General features: G+C 42.8%; 1 protein-coding gene across 5 annotated transcripts in view; it reads left to right on the top strand.

Moving 5' to 3' along the window:
* The window catches only part of LOC117363004 (phosphatidylinositol 3,4,5-trisphosphate 3-phosphatase TPTE2-like), a 94,550-nt gene that overhangs the window by 15,765 nt on the left and 54,837 nt on the right, over nt 1–23,948 (top strand). The window lies entirely within an intron of this gene.

Raw genomic sequence — 23,948 nt, 5'->3', positions numbered from 1 at the left:
CTGTGAGGTCATTCCAAGTTTTCACTCCTAGGAAGGTTAGCAAGGACTGAAAAATATGCTTATCCTGGAGATTTTTTGGTAGTTGGGAGATTTAATTGTATCTTGTTGAGGGTTCTGTGAGAGGCTGACCACGTCGTTGAGAAGAGTTGGATAAGCGCAGCAGCTGAATTTCCGTGGAGTATGTGATGAATGATGCGTGATATTTTTTATGTTATTCGTGATGGGATGGGTAACCAGTGCACTTGCTTGATGAAGGCTGCCACCGAGTCATATGTTTTCACATTGAAAATTAGTCTTACACAGGTACTTATTTTGTACCTGGGACAAAGGAAGGTTAAGTGACTTGCTCAGAGTCGCAAGGAGCTGCTGTTGGAATCGAACCCAATTCCCCTGGTTCTCAGGCCAGTGTGCTAAGCATTAGGCCACTCCACCACTCCACTTAGTGACTCAGTTTAGAATGTGGTTCGTCTTGGAAGAGTTCCAGAAGGAGGTCTGATGCTACTGTGATGACTGGATATGTGTGAGGAGGACATAAAGCGCCTCATTTTCAAGAAAGAAAAACATCCAAATTGTGGCATAAAGGGGCGGATGGACGTTTTTCTTCCCAAACAGTTTTCAAAATCCATGTTCTACATGGATTGCTATAGTGCTTGTCTGCGGAGTGCCTAAATATCAAGGGGGCATGTTAGAGATGTGGTTTGGGCAAGATTAGGGTGGGCTTATAATTGGGACGTTTTTCTTAAAAAAAAAAAAAAATCAAACATTTTAGAAAACGTCCAGGACATAATTTGGATGTTTGGGGCTAGAATTGATTTAACAACAAGTGCCAAAAGGTGCCCAAACTGACCAGATGACCACTGGAAGGATGAAGACATGACCACCCCCTCACCCCTCAAAAATGTGAATGAAACAGTATATACCTGCCTATATGTTATGGCCAGTCCTACTAGAGCAGCAATCAATCCTGGAGTAACCTAGTGGACAGTGTAGTGAACCAAAGAGATGGAGACTCAAGTCCATATTACACTCCAACTACTATGCTTATGGTGGAACATGTGAGCCTTCCAAAATAGAGAATGACATGGAGACAAATTTTTTCCCCGTCCCCGCAGGAACTTATTTTCACGTCCGATCCCCATTCCTGCAAGCTCCAGCCTCAAACACTTTAAAGTCATAAGTGTTTAAGGCTTATGCAGTTAAGACAGAGCTTACAGGAATGGGAAAGGGCAGTGAGAAAACTCACGGGGACGGGACAAGGAAATTGAGTTCCTGCGGTGACGGGGACAAATTTGACCCCGTATCATTCTCTATTTCAAAATCCACCCAAATCCCACTGTACCTACATGTAGCTGACACCTACAGGCCTAAGGTCCAGTAGGTTTTGGTGGGGTCAACATTCTCACTATAAGAGTATTATGGTGAGACATATAAATTGGGCCTTTTATGTGAAGTTTATTCGGTGTTCCCTAGGGGGCCTCAGTGTTCTGCTGGGATGTCTGTGTGGCCAATCTACTAAAAATGTTGGCCCCTCCTACATCCCAAAGGCTTGTTTTGTGCGTTTTCTTTTGGACTTTTTTTTTCTTCAAAAATTGTTCAGAAAGATGGACACATTGAGGATAAAAATATCTGGGAAATGGCCATTTTCAAAACAAAAAGGTAAGACATCTTTCTGTTTCAGAAACGGTCATTTTCACTACTGGATTTTTGTGCGTGTTGTGTTCCTCAAACTTCCAGACTTCGATTTGGACGTCACATCACAAATGCCTCTCCACATGAGATAAAAATCCCCCGGTGTGCACACATGAAGGCTTATGATGCCAGATTGCCAGATGGGTTCCAACTGAACTGAAAACCTGAAGGAACAGGGGACCAAAACCAAATTTGTTTAAGTTTCTTCTTTTTTCCATTCATCAGATGTTTGTTTACAACAGAAATAGCTCATTACAGAAACAATATATAGTTAAGACGAGTGAGCTTATGAGACATTTGGTAACATGAAGTACCTCTCCGTGGAGGACTTTAAAAAGTTTTATATCTAGTGCAAATGTTGTCAACAGCAACATCCCTGGATGAGAAGACAACAATAATCTGGCTGATGTTGACTGTAAACACTTGAAGGAACATTTGCATTCCTCTGTTTCTATCATTTTACCCAGCACTTGCAGGGCAGGCTAGGAAGAGGGAAGAGGTAGCAGCAGTCAGGGATTCTGATGGTTATACTTTCAGGCACTTGTTCTTTTGAAGAAGCTCAATCCAGTAGGCAAAATATTTATATCCTTTGGTGTCTGTGGTACTGCTTGATAGTCATGTCTTTAGAAATGTGATTAGAACACAGAAAAATAATGGCATATATAGACCATATGACCAATCCAGTCTTGTCCATCCATTCATTCAATTTACTATCCCTTCCTCTCCCTTAGAGCAGTGTTTCTCAACTCAGTCCTGGAGTACCCCCTTGCCAGTCAGGTTTTCAGGATATCCACAATGAATATGCATGTAGAGAATGACACGGTGGCGGTTACCCGCGGGTAGGCGCGTTTAGCCGCGGGTAACCCGCCAAAACGGGGAATGAAAAATAACAGTCGCTGCGGGGACGGGGACAAGGCCATTCACCGCCCGTGGAGCGGTGAATGGTCTTGTCTCCGCAGTGAGGCATTAAGGATCGCGTAGTCCCCGCAGCCACCGCCCGCCCGTAGAGTTTAGCCAGCTCCCTCCCTCCACCTCACCTTAAATTCTGAGTTTGCCGGCTTCCTTTTTCCTGAGCCGCACGCGTTCAAAAAGCCGTGCACGCGCGGCTGCGCGAGTCCATCAATCTTCTCCTCTGACGCAACCGGAAACAGGAAGTTGCAGGAGAGGAGAAGCTTGATGGACTCGCGCAGCCGCGCGTGAGCGTCTTTTTAAACACATGCAGCTCAGGGAAAAATGGAAGCCGGCAAACTCAGAATGTAAGGTGAGTTGGAGGGAGGGAGCTGGCTAAACACTGCGATCGGGTAGGTGGGGGCTGCTAGACTCTGCGATCGCGTTTGTTCCCGGCTCATACTAGGAAGGAGGGAGTGAATGGAAAAAAAATTCTGGGCCAAGGGGATGAAGAGGGAAAGAAAGAAACCCACAGCAGGAAAGAAAGGGGAAGACAGGCAGGTGAGCCAGATGCTGGAAGCAGGGGGGGGGGAGAAAGAAGGAAAGAAGCTAGATGGGGTTGAAAAGAAGACACGCTGATATGGAAGAGGAAGATAGGGGAAATCTGGACAGAGGAAGGTAACAGAAAGAGGGGAAATTATGTGCATGGGGCATAGGGACAGAGACATAAAGGGGACATGCCATGGGGATGGTATATGGACACAGGGGGGGGGGGGCAATGGCAGATACATAGGAGAGATATTAGAAATGGGGAAAATAGGAACACAGAAGTGAGATGGTTTGTGGGAATGGGACAGGGACAGAGCTTGCAGGCTCCAGCGGCTTGCACAAATTACATTGTAACATGCCACGAAAATAAGAGAGAGGGAAATAGATAGATAGGCCACACGAGAGGAGCTGAAGGATGGTAGAAAGGAACAGATGGTAAAGGAGGGAGGGAAGGATGGTGGTAGAAAGGAATAGAACAGACATTGAAAGAGGGTAGAGAGGAACAGACCCTGAAGGGAAATGTGGAAGACAGAGTGGGAAGAAGACAGATGCCAGACTATGGGGGAGCGGAGGGAAGAAGATGGGTGCTAGACCAATTGGGGGAGGGTGAAGGGACGGCACAGTAACAGCAAATGGAAGATGCAGAGAGAAGACGCACAGTGGACGGAAGGAATTGAATGAGAAGATGTGGAAAGCAGAAACCAGACAACAAAGGTAGAAAAAAAAATTCTATTTATTTATTTATTTTTTGCTTTAGGATAAAGTAGTATATTAGTTGTGTTGATAAAAATTTATAAACAAAGCCCTGCCAGCTGAACATCTCTTTATCTAGTTCAGCAGCAGGAACTTTGATTTATAAGAAAGGAATAAGCTAAATATTACAGTACTAAGGCTTATATGGATGCTACGGTGACGGGGCGGTGAATGGGATGGCAGTGGCGGTGACGGGGCGGTGAAAGGGATGGCGGTGATGGTGACGGGGCGGTGAAGGGAATGGCGGTGACGGGGCGGTGCAGAGGATGGTGGGCCGGGGACAGGGCGGTGACGGGGACAGATTTTTTCACCGTGTCATTCTCTATATGCATGCAAAAAATTTGCATACAATGGAGGCAATGTGTGCAAATCATGTTTATTTCTAAAGAGGAGGATGCTTGGGTCTTACCCATGGGAAATTTTCTTTGATAATGATGAATTGGAACAATTCACATTCTGCTTACGCTTTGATGGCATTGCTGCCATCACTAAAAGCTTAGAAGACGTACTAGATTAAATGAACAAACAAGATCAACTCTTTTGCCAGGATTGGACATTGTACACCTCAAACTCCTCAAAAATCTCAAACATGAAATTGGTAATCTGTTGCTAGTAATCTGAAACAGCGATACCTAAGGACTGGAGGGTGACCAATATAACATTCAAATTTAAAAAGGGCTCCAGACTGCAGATGGTCAGTACTGGGGAAAATTATTGAAATGATACTAAAACAAAACAAAAATATTACTGACCTTATAGATCTAGGATATTTAAACCTATCCTATATTCATTGTGGATATCCTAAAACCTGACTGGCAAGGGGGTACGCCAGGACCTAGTTGAGAAATACTGCCTTAGAGATCCAAAGTGCTTTATTAGAAATCTTGAGTCTCCAAAAAAACCATATACAGGAATGAGAAAGAAAAAAAAATCAAATTCTACGTCCAATACCTTTCTCAAAATGTTTTTATATATTTAGCACAAATTCATTGAACTTTTTCTGCATGAACCTTTTAATGTGTTCAATTTTAAATACTAAGGGGAGAGCCTCAGATCCCCGTGCGTTGCTAACTTTTACAAAGTTCCTCGCTGGCTCTTGATCCCCCTCCTGTCCCGCAAATGCTGCTCGACTAAATTCAGAACAACAAGAAAACTCAAGCTACTTAGCTGCAGGCAGGGTAGATTAATAGTTTTTGAAATGTTACTGCATCCCTGCCAGTCCTTGCCGACGTCAAGCTAGCTGCCGTTTCGCCTGCAAGCTGCGTCAGGGCTCCGGACCAGTATCTGCAAAAATAAAACTAGAAAAGTGGCAGAGAACATATTTGTATGCAGAAAAACATTCCAATGATGTTGTGACATGTCCCCTAGTCCTAGTATTTTTGGAAAGAACGAACAAGCGATTCACATCTACAATGTGGCACCATCAGTTGATAGGAAGCTTGAAACTGGATCTTCTGCCACCAATGATGAGTTGACCATTATAATTGTATTTAATTAGACAAGTGTTTCTTTTAGTATGTGGCTGCTATAGAGCAGAGTTTCTCAAGGCGATCTTGGAGTACCACTAGCCAGTCTGATTTCAAGGTATCCACAATGAATATGCATGAGAAAGATCCCATGTATGCAAATCTAGCTTTTGCATATTCATAATAAATAACATAGAGCCCCTTTTACAAACCTGTGGAAGAGTATCCCACGCAGCGAACGCGACATAGCCCGTTGGGTTCCTGATGGGTTGCGTCGCATTTGCTGCACCAGGGCTCGCTACCATGGCTTTGCAAAAGGGGCCCATAGTAACATAGTAAATGAAGGCAGATAAAGACCTGCATGGCCCAACCATCACATTCATTATCAATTTGTCATCGAACTAACAATCTAGTAGTAGTATTACAACAATTTATTCACTAAGGGATTCTATCACTGGCGCTTAAAAAATATAGGCGCCTTTTGCATGTCATGCCTTAGTAAAAGGACTCCTTAGGCGCCCATTACACAATCACACTTAACATAGAAGCATAGAACATGACGGCAGAAAAGGGCCACGGCCCATCTAGTCTGTCCACACTAGTCTAGTCTAATCTAGTCTGTCCCCCTAACTACTTCTAAGAAGAGATCCCACATGCCAATCCCATCTTTTCTTAAAATCTGGCACGCTGCTGGCCTCAATTACTTTTTGTGGAAGATTATTCTAGCGATCAACCACCCTTTCGGTGAAGAAATATTTTCTGGTGTCGCCATGAAATTTCCCACCCTTGATTTTCAACGGATGCCCTCTTGTTGCCGTGGGTCCTTTAAGAAAGAAGATGTCTTCTTCCACCTCGATACAGCCCGTGACATATTTGAACGTCTCGATCATGTCTCCCCTCTCTCTACCCAGTCATTCCTCATACGGGAGATCCTTGAGACCTGAGACCATCCTGGTGGCCATTCGCTGAACCGACTCAACTCTCCACACATCTTTTTGATAATGCGGCCTCCAGAATTGTACATAGTATTCCAGATGGCGCCTATAACGTAGGCCATGGTTTTAAAGGCCTTCATTATAGGTGCCTAAGTCCTTTAGAGAATCACCCCTAGCGGCGCCTAAGTCTTTCTCTACTCCTAAACACGCATACTTTGATGTTAGGCACTGCCAGGCGCCATGTGATAGGTGCCTATCTTTTGTAGAATCACGCTTAAGAAGATAGGTGCCTATCTCCCAATTAAATTTTTTTTTTTTCAATTATGAGCTTGTTAAAGCTCATTATTGAAGCCAATTTACTAATTGACCCCCCTTTACAATGCCGTGCTAGTGGCTGCTGCTGCAATAACTGCCCCAAAGCCTATAGAGATTTAATGGGCTTCGGGGCTTTTGTTGCATGGCTTTGTAAAAGGGTAAGTTAGCTGCCTAAATTTAGGCGCCTATTTGGGTGCCTAGCTTAAGGTTCCTCTTATAGAATTTCCCCCTAAGTTCTACTTTACCATATCTTCTCCTTTCCCACTGAGATTTATACCGTGCCTACACTTATAGCATACATAAGAACATAAGAAACGCCTTCACCGGATCATACCCTAGGTCCATCTAGTCCGGCGACCTGCACACGCGGAGGCCAAGCCAGGTGCTCCCTTATGGAGACCTTGATTACCCGTATCCCTCAATGTGATTTGCAAGAAGGTGTGCATCCAACTTGCGCTTGAATCCCAGAATGGTAGCCTCCGTCACAACCTCCTCTGGGAGAGCATTCCAAGCGTCCACCATTCGTTGTGCGAAACAGAACTTCCTGACATTTGTCCTGAGCCTGCTACCCCTCAGTTTCAATCCATGACCTCTTGTCCATGTCACATTTGACAATGTGAATAACGATGTATCTTGCTCTTTTTGTCGAATCCTTTTAGTATTTTAAAAGTCTCTATCATATCCCCTCGCAGTCTCCTCTTTTCGAGGGTGAATAGTCCCAGCTTTCCGAGGCATTCTTTGTAGCTCAAATTTTCCATACCTATTACTAGTTTCGTGGCTCTCCTCTGCACCCTCTCCAGCAGGGTTATATCCTTCTTTAGGCATGGAGACCAGTGTTGGACACAGTATTCCAAGTGTGGTCTGACCATTGCTCTGTAAAGTGGCATTATGACAGTTGCCGATCTACTCGTAATCCCCTTCTTTATCATGCCCAACATCCTGTTTGCTTTCTTTGCCGCTGCTGCGCATTGAGCTGACGGCTTCAGGTTCCTGTCTATCAATACCCCCAGGTCCCTCTCTTGTTCGCTTTTGCCCAATGTTACACCTAACATTTTATATTCATGTTCCTTATTTTTCCTACCCAGGTGCATCACCTTGCATTTATCTGTGTTAAACTCCATCTGCCACTTTTCTGCCCATTTCTCCAGCTGGTTCAGATCCTTCTGGAGATCCTCGTTGTCCTTTTGTGACGCAACTGCCCGACATAGTTTTGTGTCATCTGCAAACTTGATTATATCACTTGTTGTTTCATCTTCCAGATCATTTATGAAGATATTGAATAAGATGGGCCCAAGAACCGAGCCCTGGGGCACGCCACTAGTCACCTTCTCCCAGTCCGAGAAATTCCCATTTATGCTTATCCTCTGCAATCTGTTCTCTAGCCATTTGCCTATCCATCTGAGTACGTCCCCTTCTATTCCATGACTTAGTAGTTTCCTCATAAGCCTTGCGTGCGGGACCTTGTCGAACGCTTTCCGGAAATCCAAGTAAATTATATCCACCGGGTTTCCGCTGTCGATTAATTTGTTCACCTTCTCAAAAAATTGAAGTAAATTTGTCAAACATGACTTCCCCTTCCTGAAGCCGTATTGACTAGCTCTCATCAGGTCGTGATTTTCCAGATGTTGCACTATGCTATCCTTGATTAGTGCTTCAACCATCTTCCCAGGAACTGATGTAAGACTCACAGGTCTATAGTTGCCCGGTTCTCCTCTCGATCTGAATATGGTATAAAATGCACATTCTTAAGAATGATCCATCTTAAGAACATAAGAATAGCCATACTGGGTCAGTCCAATGCTCCACCTAGCTATCAACTCTGGAATACAGTCTTTACAGAGATAAAATGGGATTTACTCCCTGATTTATAATTAAGACTTTTTGGCATTTGTAAAAGTGTGCAGTTGCTGGAACTTTTCCTTTATGATTGGAAGATCAGATCCCCTTTTCCCTTTTTCTTGTGCTCCTTCCCTGCTGGATTTTTTCATGTTTTAATTTTTTTTTTTAATTTTGTGTTCTTGGATTTGTTGATGGCTTTTTTTTTTTCTCCCCTATTAATGCTTTTTTTTTTTTTTTCAATATAAACAACTGGGTAAATTCAAAAAACAAAATTGTTCCTAAATGTCCATGACAAAAAACAAACTGATAAAGGAACAATGCTACTTCAAAAAACCTTTGAACCTTGGGTGGTGCTCAGATTCCAAGATGGAAAGCAAGAGACCTCAATATGGGGACTTAACCCCTATAGAGACTCTGTGGTATCTATCATTGCACCGTATGAAAGATTTGTATGAAGTATTTGTTAGTGATAACTCGATGATTGTATAGTCTCTATCATTAAACACTTCAAAGTGGAATAAACTTTAAATTGAGTGAGCTTGAAAAAATGAACTTAGCTGTAAAATACAGGAAGCGTTGGTAATGCAGGGTCCTGACGCGTTTCGCCGCCCTGGCTTCCTCAGAAGACCCGCAAGCAACTTGTATTCAGCCTGTTCTAATTGACGTCAGTGAATGACACAATGTTCAAAACTTGTCCTGATAAGAGAACAAACATGATGCAGATAAATACATTTGAATAGTAAGCTGTGATGAACTAAATAATGTAACTTTACCAGCTCTTGACGCTAACGGGAGGGTACCTGATTTACATGAATTTTCTGTTTCCTGTGACGTGGACGCTCAGCTGAGCGCCCGATATTTAAACACTGGAAGAGCTGTCAATCACTTAGTGGAGGAACGCCCACCACTCTACTTCCTTGTTTAAACCTAAGGGTGTCACTGTCTGCCAGTGGAATATCCACTTTTGCTCGTGTTTCCAGAGCCAAGCCTGAGAGTTGCCCCCTCTTTTGCTGGTGGCCACTTCAAGAACTATAAACTGTAAATCATGTAACTGATGGGAGGTGGCCTGCCAGTGCTGAACTAGAGGGGCACTAAGGTCCCCCCTCCTAATTTTGCTTAAATGCTCCGTAATGCGAGTCTTGATGTTTCTGGTAGTGTGACCAATATAAAACAATTTACATGGGCACATGATGAGGTAAACAACACCATTCGATTCACAATCTGAATAATGCTGTAATACATGTTTTTTTGATAGCCTGGGATGGTGTATACAAGTGGTTTCCCAAACGTATGGACAAACAGTACAGTGTCCACACTTGAAGTGCCCTATAGGTTCCTGAATCATAATGTCTGCTGGTGTACTAACAAAGTAGGAACTGGACACACTATCACGAATGTTTCTACCTCTAGAGTAAGCAAAGAGGGGGGGTTGAGCTAAACTTTGATGGACCTGCAAAATATGCCAGTGTGAGTTAATGATTTTCTTGATGTTAAATGCCTTATACGAATATGGAAGCGTACAAACCATCCGAGAGTCAGAAGGAACATTGGAAGGTTGTAACAAATAGGTCCGATGGGCATATAAAGCCCGTTTGTATGCTTTTTTGATAATACTGTTAGGGTATCCCCGTTCCCTGAACCGTTGCCACATATCACCTGAACGCAGTATGTATTCATCTTTAGTGCTGCACAGACGCCGGAGTCTTAAAAACTGACCTACTGGTAAGTTGTTTCTCAAGTGACGAGGGTGGTAACTGTCATAATGGAGTAAGGTGTTTCTGTCTGTGGATTTGCGATGTATAGACGTGACAAACGCTCCATCAATAAGGGTGATATGAATGTCCAGAAAGGCAATGTGTGTATGAGAAATGTTAGCAGTAAATTGTAAGTGCGGATTACATGTATTGAGCCATAATAAGAACTGCTGAAACGTTTCCTTGGTGTTAGTCCAAATTAAAAAAACATCATCGATGTATCGTTTCCATACATGTATGTCTGGTGCATAAGCAGATGCGTAAATGAATGTGTCTTCAAAATCGGTTACATAAAGGCATGCAAGGGACGGAGCCATGGTGGCCCCCATCGCGGTTCCTTGAATTTGTAAGAAAAAATTGGCATCAAACATAAAATAATTATGTTGTAACGCGATACTAGCAATGGTGACTAAAAAATCCTCTCTGGCTTTAGACAGCTGTAATGTACCAAGGTATTTACGCACAACCTCTATTGCGCTGGTTTGAGGAATATTAGTATACAAAGCCTGGATATCAAGGGTAACCAGCAACGCCCCCTGAGGGATGCAATCTGACTCCTGAAGCCACACTAGCATAGAGGTGGTATCCTTTATGTAAGACTTAGCACCAGAGACTAAGGGTTTTAAATAAAAGTCTACAAAATCAGACAACGGTTCCAACACAGACCCAATACCCGACACAATAGGTCGCCCAGGAGGGCTGGTGGCATGTTTGTGAATTTTTGGAACAAAGTATATCACAGGGATACTGGGATGATTTTGATGAAGGAAACGATATTCCCTATCTGTTATGATGCCTGTTTCTAACGCCTGTAAAAGAGTATGATGAACAAGGTCAGAGATATGTGCGGTGGGATCGCCAGGCAAAGCTGCATAATATTGTCTGTCACTCAATTGTCTATGTGCTTCAAGCACATACGCTTCTGTATTCTGAATGACAATGCCACCGCCTTTATCAGCTGACCGGATCACGATGTTTGTGTCATTAGACAAGGTCCTCAATGATTGACTCATTTCAGTAGATATGTTACGCCTAACATGAGAAGGCTGACTTTCCAAATTAGCTATATCTCGCTCAACTAGGCTCTGAAAAACTTGCAAATGGGGATCTAAGGACCCAGGAGGGGTCCAGGTTGAAGGCCTATGAAGTCCCAAAGGACCAGGATCACTAGATTTATCCTGAAAGAAGAGTTTAAGGCTGCATTTTCTAATAAGTTTATACAAGCTGATTCTAGTATCCAAAGGATTGTAGTTAGTGAATGGCACAAACGACAACCCCTTGGAAAGAACAGCTGACTCACTGGCAGACAGAACTCGACTAGATAAATTAAATATATTGTTACCCCCGGTCAAGGTTTCGGAGGGCGCCTGCCTCTGGTGGTCCGAGGGCCTCCTGTTTTTTGAGAGGCTGGCCCTTGAAAATTTACTGAAGAGGATCGTGTTAGAACAGGGCCTGTCATGGTTAAACTGCTGGAGTCAGAGCTTGGGTCCTCCCCACTGGACCCACTAGATGATTGTGCATAAGTAGGTTTTCTAGACTGACGAGAACGTTTGTTTCGATCCATCCAGGGATAGACGTATCCCCGGATGTAATCCCCCTCATCTCGCTTGAATTTCCCTATCTTTGTCTTTTTGATGTCTGCTCGGAATTCATCCATCTGTTTCTTCAAATCTGTCATTTTGGTAGTAAAGTCTTCTGGTGGTAAGGAAGATTGAACAATCGTGACTTTCTCATGGTATTCTGTGCTAAAGTTTTGTAATTCCTGTTTGGTGGTATCAATGATGAGCAGCATAAGGTCTTGAGAACATTTATTTAAGATAGCATTCCACTTGTCTAAGAAACTGGCATTATCTAGAAAAAGACGGGGCTCAGTACGCATACGTAGCCCTCTGGGGATTCTTTTGGCTCTGCAATATTCTGCTAAGGTAGCAGCATGTAGTTCTGCCCTGATGGTCCTCTTTTGTAAAAAGGCTAGATGTTCCCAATCTATTGAAGGTGTAGACACTTCTTCCTGTGTAAATAGTTTAAATGATGACAGAATGTCATCAGCTTGTTGGTCAGAAAAAGAAAACATGGTATCCCAACCGGAAGTCGCCATGTGAAGAACCCAGATAATGAAGGTACTGTATATCAATATAAACAACTGGGTAAATTCAAAAAACAAAATTGTTCCTAAATGTCCATGACAAAAAACAAACTGATAAAGGAACAATGCTACTTCAAAAAACCTTTGAACCTTGGGTGGTGCTCAGATTCCAAGATGGAAAGCAAGAGACCTCAATATGGGGACTTAACCCCTATAGAGACTCTGTGGTATCTATCATTGCACCGTATGAAAGATTTGTATGAAGTATTTGTTAGTGATAACTCGATGATTGTATAGTCTCTATCATTAAACACTTCAAAGTGGAATAAACTTTAAATTGAGTGAGCTTGAAAAAATGAACTTAGCTGTAAAATACAGGAAGCGTTGGTAATGCAGGGTCCTGACGCGTTTCGCCGCCCTGGCTTCCTCAGAAGACCCGCAAGCAACTTGTATTCAGCCTGTTCTAATTGACGTCAGTGAATGACACAATGTTCAAAACTTGTCCTGATAAGAGAACAAACATGATGCAGATAAATACATTTGAATAGTAAGCTGTGATGAACTAAATAATGTAACTTTACCAGCTCTTGACGCTAACGGGAGGGTACCTGATTTACATGAATTTTCTGTTTCCTGTGACGTGGACGCTCAGCTGAGCGCCCGATATTTAAACACTGGAAGAGCTGTCAATCACTTAGTGGAGGAACGCCCACCACTCTACTTCCTTGTTTAAACCTAAGGGTGTCACTGTCTGCCAGTGGAATATCCACTTTTGCTCGTGTTTCCAGAGCCAAGCCTGAGAGTTGCCCCCTCTTTTGCTGGTGGCCACTTCAAGAACTATAAACTGTAAATCATGTAACTGATGGGAGGTGGCCTGCCAGTGCTGAACTAGAGGGGCACTAAGGTCCCCCCTCCTAATTTTGCTTAAATGCTCCGTAATGCGAGTCTTGATGTTTCTGGTAGTGTGACCAATATAAAACAATTTACATGGGCACATGATGAGGTAAACAACACCATTCGATTCACAATCTGAATAATGCTGTAATACATGTTTTTTTGATAGCCTGGGATGGTGTATACAAGTGGTTTCCCAAACGTATGGACAAACAGTACAGTGTCCACACTTGAAGTGCCCTATAGGTTCCTGAATCATAATGTCTGCTGGTGTACTAACAAAGTAGGAACTGGACACACTATCACGAATGTTTCTACCTCTAGAGTAAGCAAAGAGGGGGGGTTGAGCTAAACTTTGATGGACCTGCAAAATATGCCAGTGTGAGTTAATGATTTTCTTGATGTTAAATGCCTTATACGAATATGGAAGCGTACAAACCATCCGAGAGTCAGAAGGAACATTGGAAGGTTGTAACAAATAGGTCCGATGGGCATATAAAGCCCGTTTGTATGCTTTTTTGATAATACTGTTAGGGTATCCCCGTTCCCTGAACCGTTGCCACATATCACCTGAACGCAGTTTGTATTCATCTTTAGTGCTGCACAGACGCCGGAGTCTTAAAAACTGACCTACTGGTAAGTTGTTTCTCAAGTGACGAGGGTGGTAACTGTCATAATGGAGTAAGGTGTTTCTGTCTGTGGATTTGCGATGTATAGACGTGACAAACGCTCCATCAATAAGGGTGATATGAATGTCCAGAAAGGCAATGTGTGTATGAGAAATGTTAGCAGTAAATTGTAAGTGCGGATTACATGTATTGAGCCATAATAAGAACTGCTGAAACGTTTCCTTGGTGTTAGTCCAAATTAAAAAAACATCATCGATGTATCGTTTCCATACATGTATGTCTGGTGCATAAGCAGATGCGTAAATGAATGTGTCTTCAAAATCGGTTACATAAAGGCATGCAAGGGACGGAGCCATGGTGGCCCCCATCGCGGTTCCTTGAATTTGTAAGAAAAAATTGGCATCAAACATAAAATAATTATGTTGTAACGCGATACTAGCAATGGTGACTAAAAAATCCTCTCTGGCTTTAGACAGCTGTAATGTACCAAGGTATTTACGCACAACCTCTATTGCGCTGGTTTGAGGAATATTAGTATACAAAGCCTGGATATCAAGGGTAACCAGCAACGCCCCCTGAGGGATGCAATCTGACTCCTGAAGCCACACTAGCATAGAGGTGGTATCCTTTATGTAAGACTTAGCACCAGAGACTAAGGGTTTTAAATAAAAGTCTACAAAATCAGACAACGGTTCCAACACAGACCCAATACCCGACACAATAGGTCGCCCAGGAGGGCTGGTGGCATGTTTGTGAATTTTTGGAACAAAGTATATCACAGGGATACTGGGATGATTTTGATGAAGGAAACGATATTCCCTATCTGTTATGATGCCTGTTTCTAACGCCTGTAAAAGAGTATGATGAACAAGGTCAGAGATATGTGCGGTGGGATCGCCAGGCAAAGCTGCATAATATTGTCTGTCACTCAATTGTCTATGTGCTTCAAGCACATACGCTTCTGTATTCTGAATGACAATGCCACCGCCTTTATCAGCTGACCGGATCACGATGTTTGTGTCATTAGACAAGGTCCTCAATGATTGACTCATTTCAGTAGATATGTTACGCCTAACATGAGAAGGCTGACTTTCCAAATTAGCTATATCTCGCTCAACTAGGCTCTGAAAAACTTGCAAATGGGGATCTAAGGACCCAGGAGGGGTCCAGGTTGAAGGCCTATGAAGTCCCAAAGGACCAGGATCACTAGATTTATCCTGAAAGAAGAGTTTAAGGCTGCATTTTCTAATAAGTTTATACAAGCTGATTCTAGTATCCAAAGGATTGTAGTTAGTGAATGGCACAAACGACAACCCCTTGGAAAGAACAGCTGACTCACTGGCAGACAGAACTCGACTAGATAAATTAAATATATTGTTACCCCCGGTCAAGGTTTCGGAGGGCGCCTGCCTCTGGTGGTCCGAGGGCCTCCTGTTTTTTGAGAGGCTGGCCCTTGAAAATTTACTGAAGAGGATCGTGTTAGAACAGGGCCTGTCATGGTTAAACTGCTGGAGTCAGAGCTTGGGTCCTCCCCACTGGACCCACTAGATGATTGTGCATAAGTAGGTTTTCTAGACTGACGAGAACGTTTGTTTCGATCCATCCAGGGATAGACGTATCCCCGGATGTAATCCCCCTCATCTCGCTTGAATTTCCCTATCTTTGTCTTTTTGATGTCTGCTCGGAATTCATCCATCTGTTTCTTCAAATCTGTCATTTTGGTAGTAAAGTCTTCTGGTGGTAAGGAAGATTGAACAATCGTGACTTTCTCATGGTATTCTGTGCTAAAGTTTTGTAATTCCTGTTTGGTGGTATCAATGATGAGCAGCATAAGGTCTTGAGAACATTTATTTAAGATAGCATTCCACTTGTCTAAGAAACTGGCATTATCTAGAAAAAGACGGGGCTCAGTACGCATACGTAGCCCTCTGGGGATTCTTTTGGCTCTGCAATATTCTGCTAAGGTAGCAGCATGTAGTTCTGCCCTGATGGTCCTCTTTTGTAAAAAGGCTAGATGTTCCCAATCTATTGAAGGTGTAGACACTTCTTCCTGTGTAAATAGTTTAAATGATGACAGAATGTCATCAGCTTGTTGGTCAGAAAAAGAAAACATGGTATCCCAACCGGAAGTCGCCATGTGAAGAACCCAGATAATGAAGGTACTGTATATCAATATAAACAACTGGGTAAATTCAAAAAACAAAATTGTTCCTAAATGTCCATGACAAAAAACAAACTGAAAGGAACAATGCTACTTCAAAAAACCTTTGAACCTTGGGTGGTGCTCAGATTCCAAGATGGAAAGCAAGAGACCTCAATATGGGGACTTAACCCCTATAGAGACTCTGTGGTATCTATGCAGCTTTGCCTGGCGATCCCACCGCACATATCTCTGACCTTGTTCATCATACTCTTTTACAGGCGTTAGAAACAGGCATCATAACAGATAGGGAATATCGTTTCCTTCATCAAAATCATCCCAGTATCCCTGTGATATACTTTGTTCCAAAAATTCACAAACATGCCACCAGCCCTCCTGGGCGACCTATTGTGTCGGGTATTGGGTCTGTGTTGGAACCGTTGTCTGATTTTGTAGACTTTTATTTAAAACCCTTAGTCTCTGGTGCTAAGTCTTACATAAAGGATACCACCTCTATGCTAGTGTGGCTTCAGGAGTCAGATTGCATCCCTCAGGGGGCGTTGCTGGTTACCCTTGATATCCAGGCTTTGTATACTAATATTCCTCAAACCAGCGCAATAGAGGTTGTGCGTAAATACCTTGGTACATTACAGCTGTCTAAAGCCAGAGAGGATTTTTTAGTCACCATTGCTAGTATCGCGTTACAACATAATTATTTTATGTTTGATGCCAATTTTTTCTTACTAATTCAAGGAACCGCGATGGGGGCCATCATGGCTCCGTCCCTTGCATGCCTTTATGTAACCGATTTTGAAGACACATTCATTTACGCATCTGCTTATGCACCAGACATACATGTATGGAAACGATACATCGATGATGTTTTTTTAATTTGGACTAACACCAAGGAAACGTTTCAGCAGTTCTTATTATGGCTCAATAAATGTAATCCGCACTTACAATTTACTGCTAACATTTCTCATACACACATTGCCTTTCTGGACATTCATATCACCCTTATTGATGGAGCGTTTGTCACGTCTATACATCGCAAATCCACAGACAGAAACACCTTACTCCATTATGACAGTTACCACCCTCGTCACTTGAGAAACAACTTACCAGTAGGTCAGTTTTTAAGACTCCGGCGTCTGTGCAGCACTAAAGATGAATACAAACTGCGTTCAGGTGATATGTGGCAACGGTTCAGGGAACGGGGATACCCTAACAGTATTATCAAAAAAGCATACAAACGGGCTTTATATGCCCATCGGACCTATTTGTTACAACCTTCCAATGTTCCTTCTGACTCTCGGATGGTTTGTACGCTTCCATATTCGTATAAGGCATTTAACATCAAGAAAATCATTAACTCACACTGGCATATTTTGCAGGTCCATCAAAGTTTAGCTCAACCCCCCCTCTTTGCTTACTCTAGAGGTAGAAACATTCGTGATAGTGTGTCCAGTTCCTACTTTGTTAGTACACCAGCAGACATTATGATTCAGGAACCTATAGGGCACTTCAAGTGTGGACACTGTACTGTTTGTCCATACGTTTGGGAAACCACTTGTATACACCATCCCAGGCTATCAAAAAAACATGTATTACAGCATTATTCAGATTGTGAATCGAATGGTGTTGTTTACCTCATCATGTGCCCATGTAAATTGTTTTATATTGGTCACACTACCAGAAACATCAAGACTCGCATTACGGAGCATTTAAGCAAAATTAGGAGGGGGGACCTTAGTGCCCCTCTAGTTCAGCACTGGCAGGCCACCTCCCATCAGTTACATGATTTACAGTTTATAGTTCTTGAAGTGGCCACCAGCAAAAGAGGGGGCAACTCTCAGGCTTGGCTCTGGAAACACGAGCAAAAGTGGATATTCCACTGGCAGACAGTGACACCCTTAGGTTTAAACAAGGAAGTAGAGTGGTGGGCGTTCCTCCACTAAGTGATTGACAGCTCTTCCAGTGTTTAAATATCGGGCGCTCAGCTGAGCGTCCACGTCACAGGAAACAGAAAATTCATGTAAATCAGGTACCCTCCCGTTAGCGTCAAGAGCTGGTAAAGTTACATTATTTAGTTCATCACAGCTTACTATTCAAATGTATTTATCTGCATCATGTTTGTTCTCTTATCAGGACAAGTTTTGAACATTGTGTCATTCACTGACGTCAATTAGAACAGGCTGAATACAAGTTGCTTGCGGGTCTTCTGAGGAAGCCAGGGCGGCGAAACGCGTCAGGACCCTGCATTACCAACGCTTCCTGTATTTTACAGCTAAGTTCATTTTTTCAAGCTCACTCAATTTAAAGTTTATTCCACTTTGAAGTGTTTAATGATAGAGACTATACAATCATCGAGTTATCACTAACAAATACTTCATACAAATCTTTCATACGGTGCAATGATAGATACCACAGAGTCTCTATAGGGGTTAAGTCCCCATATTGAGGTCTCTTGCTTTCCATCTTGGAATCTGAGCACCACCCAAGGTTCAAAGGTTTTTTGAAGTAGCATTGTTCCTTTATCAGTTTGTTTTTTGTCATGGACATTTAGGAACAATTTTGTTTTTTGAATTTACCCAGTTGTTTATATTGATATACAGTACCTTCATTATCTGGGTTCTTCACATGGCGACTTCCGGTTGGGATACCATGTTTTCTTTTTCTGACCAACAAGCTGATGACATTCTGTCATCATTTAAACTATTTACACAGGAAGAAGTGTCTACACCTTCAATAGATTGGGAACATCTAGCCTTTTTACAAAAGAGGACCATCAGGGCAGAACTACATGCTGCTACCTTAGCAGAATATTGCAGAGCCAAAAGAATCCCCAGAGGGCTACGTATGCGTACTGAGCCCCGTCTTTTTCTAGATAATGCCAGTTTCTTAGACAAGTGGAATGCTATCTTAAATAAATGTTCTCAAGACCTTATGCTGCTCATCATTGATACCACCAAACAGGAATTACAAAACTTTAGCACAGAATACCATGAGAAAGTCACGATTGTTCAATCTTCCTTACCACCAGAAGACTTTACTACCAAAATGACAGATTTGAAGAAACAGATGGATGAATTCCGAGCAGACATCAAAAAGACAAAGATAGGGAAATTCAAGCGAGATGAGGGGGATTACATCCGGGGATACGTCTATCCCTGGATGGATCGAAACAAACGTTCTCGTCAGTCTAGAAAACCTACTTATGCACAATCATCTAGTGGGTCCAGTGGGGAGGACCCAAGCTCTGACTCCAGCAGTTTAACCATGACAGGCCCTGTTCTAACACGATCCTCTTCAGTAAATTTTCAAGGGCCAGCCTCTCAAAAAACAGGAGGCCCTCGGACCACCAGAGGCAGGCGCCCTCCGAAACCTTGACCGGGGGTAACAATATATTTAATTTATCTAGTCGAGTTCTGTCTGCCAGTGAGTCAGCTGTTCTTTCCAAGGGGTTGTCGTTTGTGCCATTCACTAACTACAATCCTTTGGATACTAGAATCAGCTTGTATAAACTTATTAGAAAATGCAGCCTTAAACTCTTCTTTCAGGATAAATCTAGTGATCCTGGTCCTTTGGGACTTCATAGGCCTTCAACCTGGACCCCTCCTGGGTCCTTAGATCCCCATTTGCAAGTTTTTCAGAGCCTAGTTGAGCGAGATATAGCTAATTTGGAAAGTCAGCCTTCTCATGTTAGGCGTAACATATCTACTGAAATGAGTCAATCATTGAGGACCTTGTCTAATGACACAAACATCGTGATCCGGTCAGCTGATAAAGGCGGTGGCATTGTCATTCAGAATACAGAAGCGTATGTGCTTGAAGCACATAGACAATTGAGTGACAGACAATATTATGCAGCTTTGCCTGGCGATCCCACCGCACATATCTCTGACCTTGTTCATCATACTCTTTTACAGGCGTTAGAAACAGGCATCATAACAGATAGGGAATATCGTTTCCTTCATCAAAATCATCCCAGTATCCCTGTGATATACTTTGTTCCAAAAATTCACAAACATGCCACCAGCCCTCCTGGGCGACCTATTGTGTCGGGTATTGGGTCTGTGTTGGAACCGTTGTCTGATTTTGTAGACTTTTATTTAAAACCCTTAGTCTCTGGTGCTAAGTCTTACATAAAGGATACCACCTCTATGCTAGTGTGGCTTCAGGAGTCAGATTGCATCCCTCAGGGGGCGTTGCTGGTTACCCTTGATATCCAGGCTTTGTATACTAATATTCCTCAAACCAGCGCAATAGAGGTTGTGCGTAAATACCTTGGTACATTACAGCTGTCTAAAGCCAGAGAGGATTTTTTAGTCACCATTGCTAGTATCGCGTTACAACATAATTATTTTATGTTTGATGCCAATTTTTTCTTACAAATTCAAGGAACCGCGATGGGGGCCACCATGGCTCCATCCCTTGCATGCCTTTATGTAACCGATTTTGAAGACACATTCATTTACGCATCTGCTTATGCACCAGACATACATGTATGGAAACGATACATCGATGATGTTTTTTTAATTTGGACTAACACCAAGGAAACGTTTCAGCAGTTCTTATTATGGCTCAATACATGTAATCCGCACTTACAATTTACTGCTAACATTTCTCATACACACATTGCCTTTCTGGACATTCATATCACCCTTATTGATGGAGCGTTTGTCACGTCTATACATCGCAAATCCACAGACAGAAACACCTTACTCCATTATGACAGTTACCACCCTCGTCACTTGAGAAACAACTTACCAGTAGGTCAGTTTTTAAGACTCCGGCGTCTGTGCAGCACTAAAGATGAATACAAACTGCGTTCAGGTGATATGTGGCAACGGTTCAGGGAACGGGGATACCCTAACAGTATTATCAAAAAAGCATACAAACGGGCTTTATATGCCCATCGGACCTATTTGTTACAACCTTCCAATGTTCCTTCTGACTCTCGGATGGTTTGTACGCTTCCATATTCGTATAAGGCATTTAACATCAAGAAAATCATTAACTCACACTGGCATATTTTGCAGGTCCATCAAAGTTTAGCTCAACCCCCCCTCTTTGCTTACTCTAGAGGTAGAAACATTCGTGATAGTGTGTCCAGTTCCTACTTTGTTAGTACACCAGCAGACATTATGATTCAGGAACCTATAGGGCACTTCAAGTGTGGACACTGTACTGTTTGTCCATACGTTTGGGAAACCACTTGTATACACCATCCCAGGCTATCAAAAAAACATGTATTACAGCATTATTCAGATTGTGAATCGAATGGTGTTGTTTACCTCATCATGTGCCCATGTAAATTGTTTTATATTGGTCACACTACCAGAAACATCAAGACTCGCATTACGGAGCATTTAAGCAAAATTAGGAGGGGGGACCTTAGTGCCCCTCTAGTTCAGCACTGGCAGGCCACCTCCCATCAGTTACATGATTTACAGTTTATAGTTCTTGAAGTGGCCACCAGCAAAAGAGGGGGCAACTCTCAGGCTTGGCTCTGGAAACACGAGCAAAAGTGGATATTCCACTGGCAGACAGTGACACCCTTAGGTTTAAACAAGGAAGTAGAGTGGTGGGCGTTCCTCCACTAAGTGATTGACAGCTCTTCCAGTGTTTAAATATCGGGCGCTCAGCTGAGCGTCCACGTCACAGGAAACAGAAAATTCATGTAAATCAGGTACCCTCCCGTTAGCGTCAAGAGCTGGTAAAGTTACATTATTTAGTTCATCACAGCTTACTATTCAAATGTATTTATCTGCATCATGTTTGTTCTCTTATCAGGACAAGTTTTGAACATTGTGTCATTCACTGACGTCAATTAGAACAGGCTGAATACAAGTTGCTTGCGGGTCTTCTGAGGAAGCCAGGGCGGCGAAACGCGTCAGGACCCTGCATTACCAACGCTTCCTGTATTTTACAGCTAAGTTCATTTTTTCAAGCTCACTCAATTTAAAGTTTATTCCACTTTGAAGTGTTTAATGATAGAGACTATACAATCATCGAGTTATCACTAACAAATACTTCATACAAATCTTTCATACGGTGCAATGATAGATACCACAGAGTCTCTATAGGGGTTAAGTCCCCATATTGAGGTCTCTTGCTTTCCATCTTGGAATCTGAGCACCACCCAAGGTTCAAAGGTTTTTTGAAGTAGCATTGTTCCTTTATCAGTTTGTTTTTTTTTTTTTTTTTTTTTTTTTTCTTCATCTTTTTGTTAATTTGATAGTGGGGCATCTATGTTTGAGTAATGCTGCAGTCTTCAGTTTGATCTTCTTGTTCTATTTGGGCTTTCACCACATTCTCTGGCAACAAATTCTAGTTTAATTACAAATTGAGTGAAGAAATATTTTCTCCGGTTTGTTTTAAATTTACTACTTAGTAGCTTCATTGCATTACTATTTTTAGATAAGGTAAAGAAAAATAATAAACATCTACCCATTCTACTCCACTCAGTATTTTATAGATCCCTATCATATCTCTCCAAACTGAAGAACACTAGTGGCTTTAGCCTTTCCTCATAGAGAAGTCGGCCCATCCCCTTTATGACTTTTGTCATCCGTCTCTGTACCCTTTCTGTCCATAGTATACAGTATTTGAGGTGCGGTCGCAAAAGGAAGTGATACAAAGGCATTATAACATTCTCATGCATATGGTCCTAAAGAAAACAGGAACAGGCTTTTTTTTGGCCTGCATATTTGGGGCCTTTCAAATTTGGCCTGTATGGTGTTTATCTGCAGCAAGAGCTCTAATGCCCATCACTTTTCTAGAACAGGTTTCCCAAATTGATATGCCGTGGCATGCTGGCCTACCTTCAGTCCTGATCAGGTGTGCCACTGAAAAAAACCTAGCTCAGCCTGAAGCTCAAATCCAGCACACAGGCCCTGCCTGCTCTTATCACCTGACAGCTACAGGAGACACCAACAGTAGCTTTGAAATGGGCAGGAACTCCTTTCTAAAAACCCGTGTAATCACACATACCTTTTTCCTTTCCTAGAAACAGCATGAGTCATAGAATGTAGGAATTAGCCGGCAGCAAGTAGGACATGGATAGCCTGTAAGTGTTTTGAGAGGAATTCTATAAAAGGGGTGCAGGAGTGGAGAAGCCAAATGTGTTTCTATTTTGGGCCCGTTTCATTAAGACACGTAACTTTGGGGGAAAGTTATCTACCATTAGGATGGGTTATTAATTACGCGGGTTAATCTGGGTGATTAATATAACTAGGGGGTCTCTGCATAAAATGGAACCTGTGCTAAAATAACATGAGTTAGATAAAAATGATGGTGATGATGATAACATTGATTAGGTATTTATAGCCCACCAAACCCTAACAAGGTTCAAGGCGGGTTTACTGATTCATTAATTAGGAAATTGAACAAAATTAAACAGTTACATAACAAAAGATCATATAATCAAAAAAACTCACATAATTACCATAATAAAAATTTACAAGGGACGTTCAATAAGTTATCTACCTTAGTATGATAGAAAGTAGTACGTGTGTTGAAACAAGTCTGTGCATGCTGTGATGTGTCTCAAGGTTACTCATGCACAGTTGTAGCTCAGTGCAAATCTAACATTCCAAGAGACAGGATGTCAGGAGAGTCTTTGTGCAAATCTATAATAATAAAACGCTACGCGCGCATGCGCACACTCGCTGCGTGTTCCCTGATCCCTGATCTGTCGGGATGTGGCGGCAAGAGTGCGCATGCGCTAGATGGCGTGGAGTGAGGGGCCGGGACTTGGGGGAAGGAGAGCAGGCCCGGGATTCGGCCGGCCCCGGCCAGGCAAGACCCCCTTTCCCCGCTGTACCCAGGCCCCGGCGGTCCCCGCCGGCAGAGAAGGAAAGACAGCTTGGCGGTGGGTTGGCGTGACAGGGGCATGGGCTGCGCCCGCCTAGCGCCACGGAGCAGCCCAGACCAAGGCGGCCGACGACTGGCTGGGGCAACGGCGCTCAGATGCCCCGGCTGGAAGCGCGAGACTGGTAGGTGGGCG

This window comes from Geotrypetes seraphini, chromosome 6 (genome assembly GCF_902459505.1).
Source record: "Geotrypetes seraphini chromosome 6, aGeoSer1.1, whole genome shotgun sequence".
NCBI classification, from domain to species: Eukaryota; Metazoa; Chordata; class Amphibia; order Gymnophiona; family Dermophiidae; genus Geotrypetes; species Geotrypetes seraphini.
This window is presented reverse-complemented; position numbering and strand designations above follow the sequence as displayed.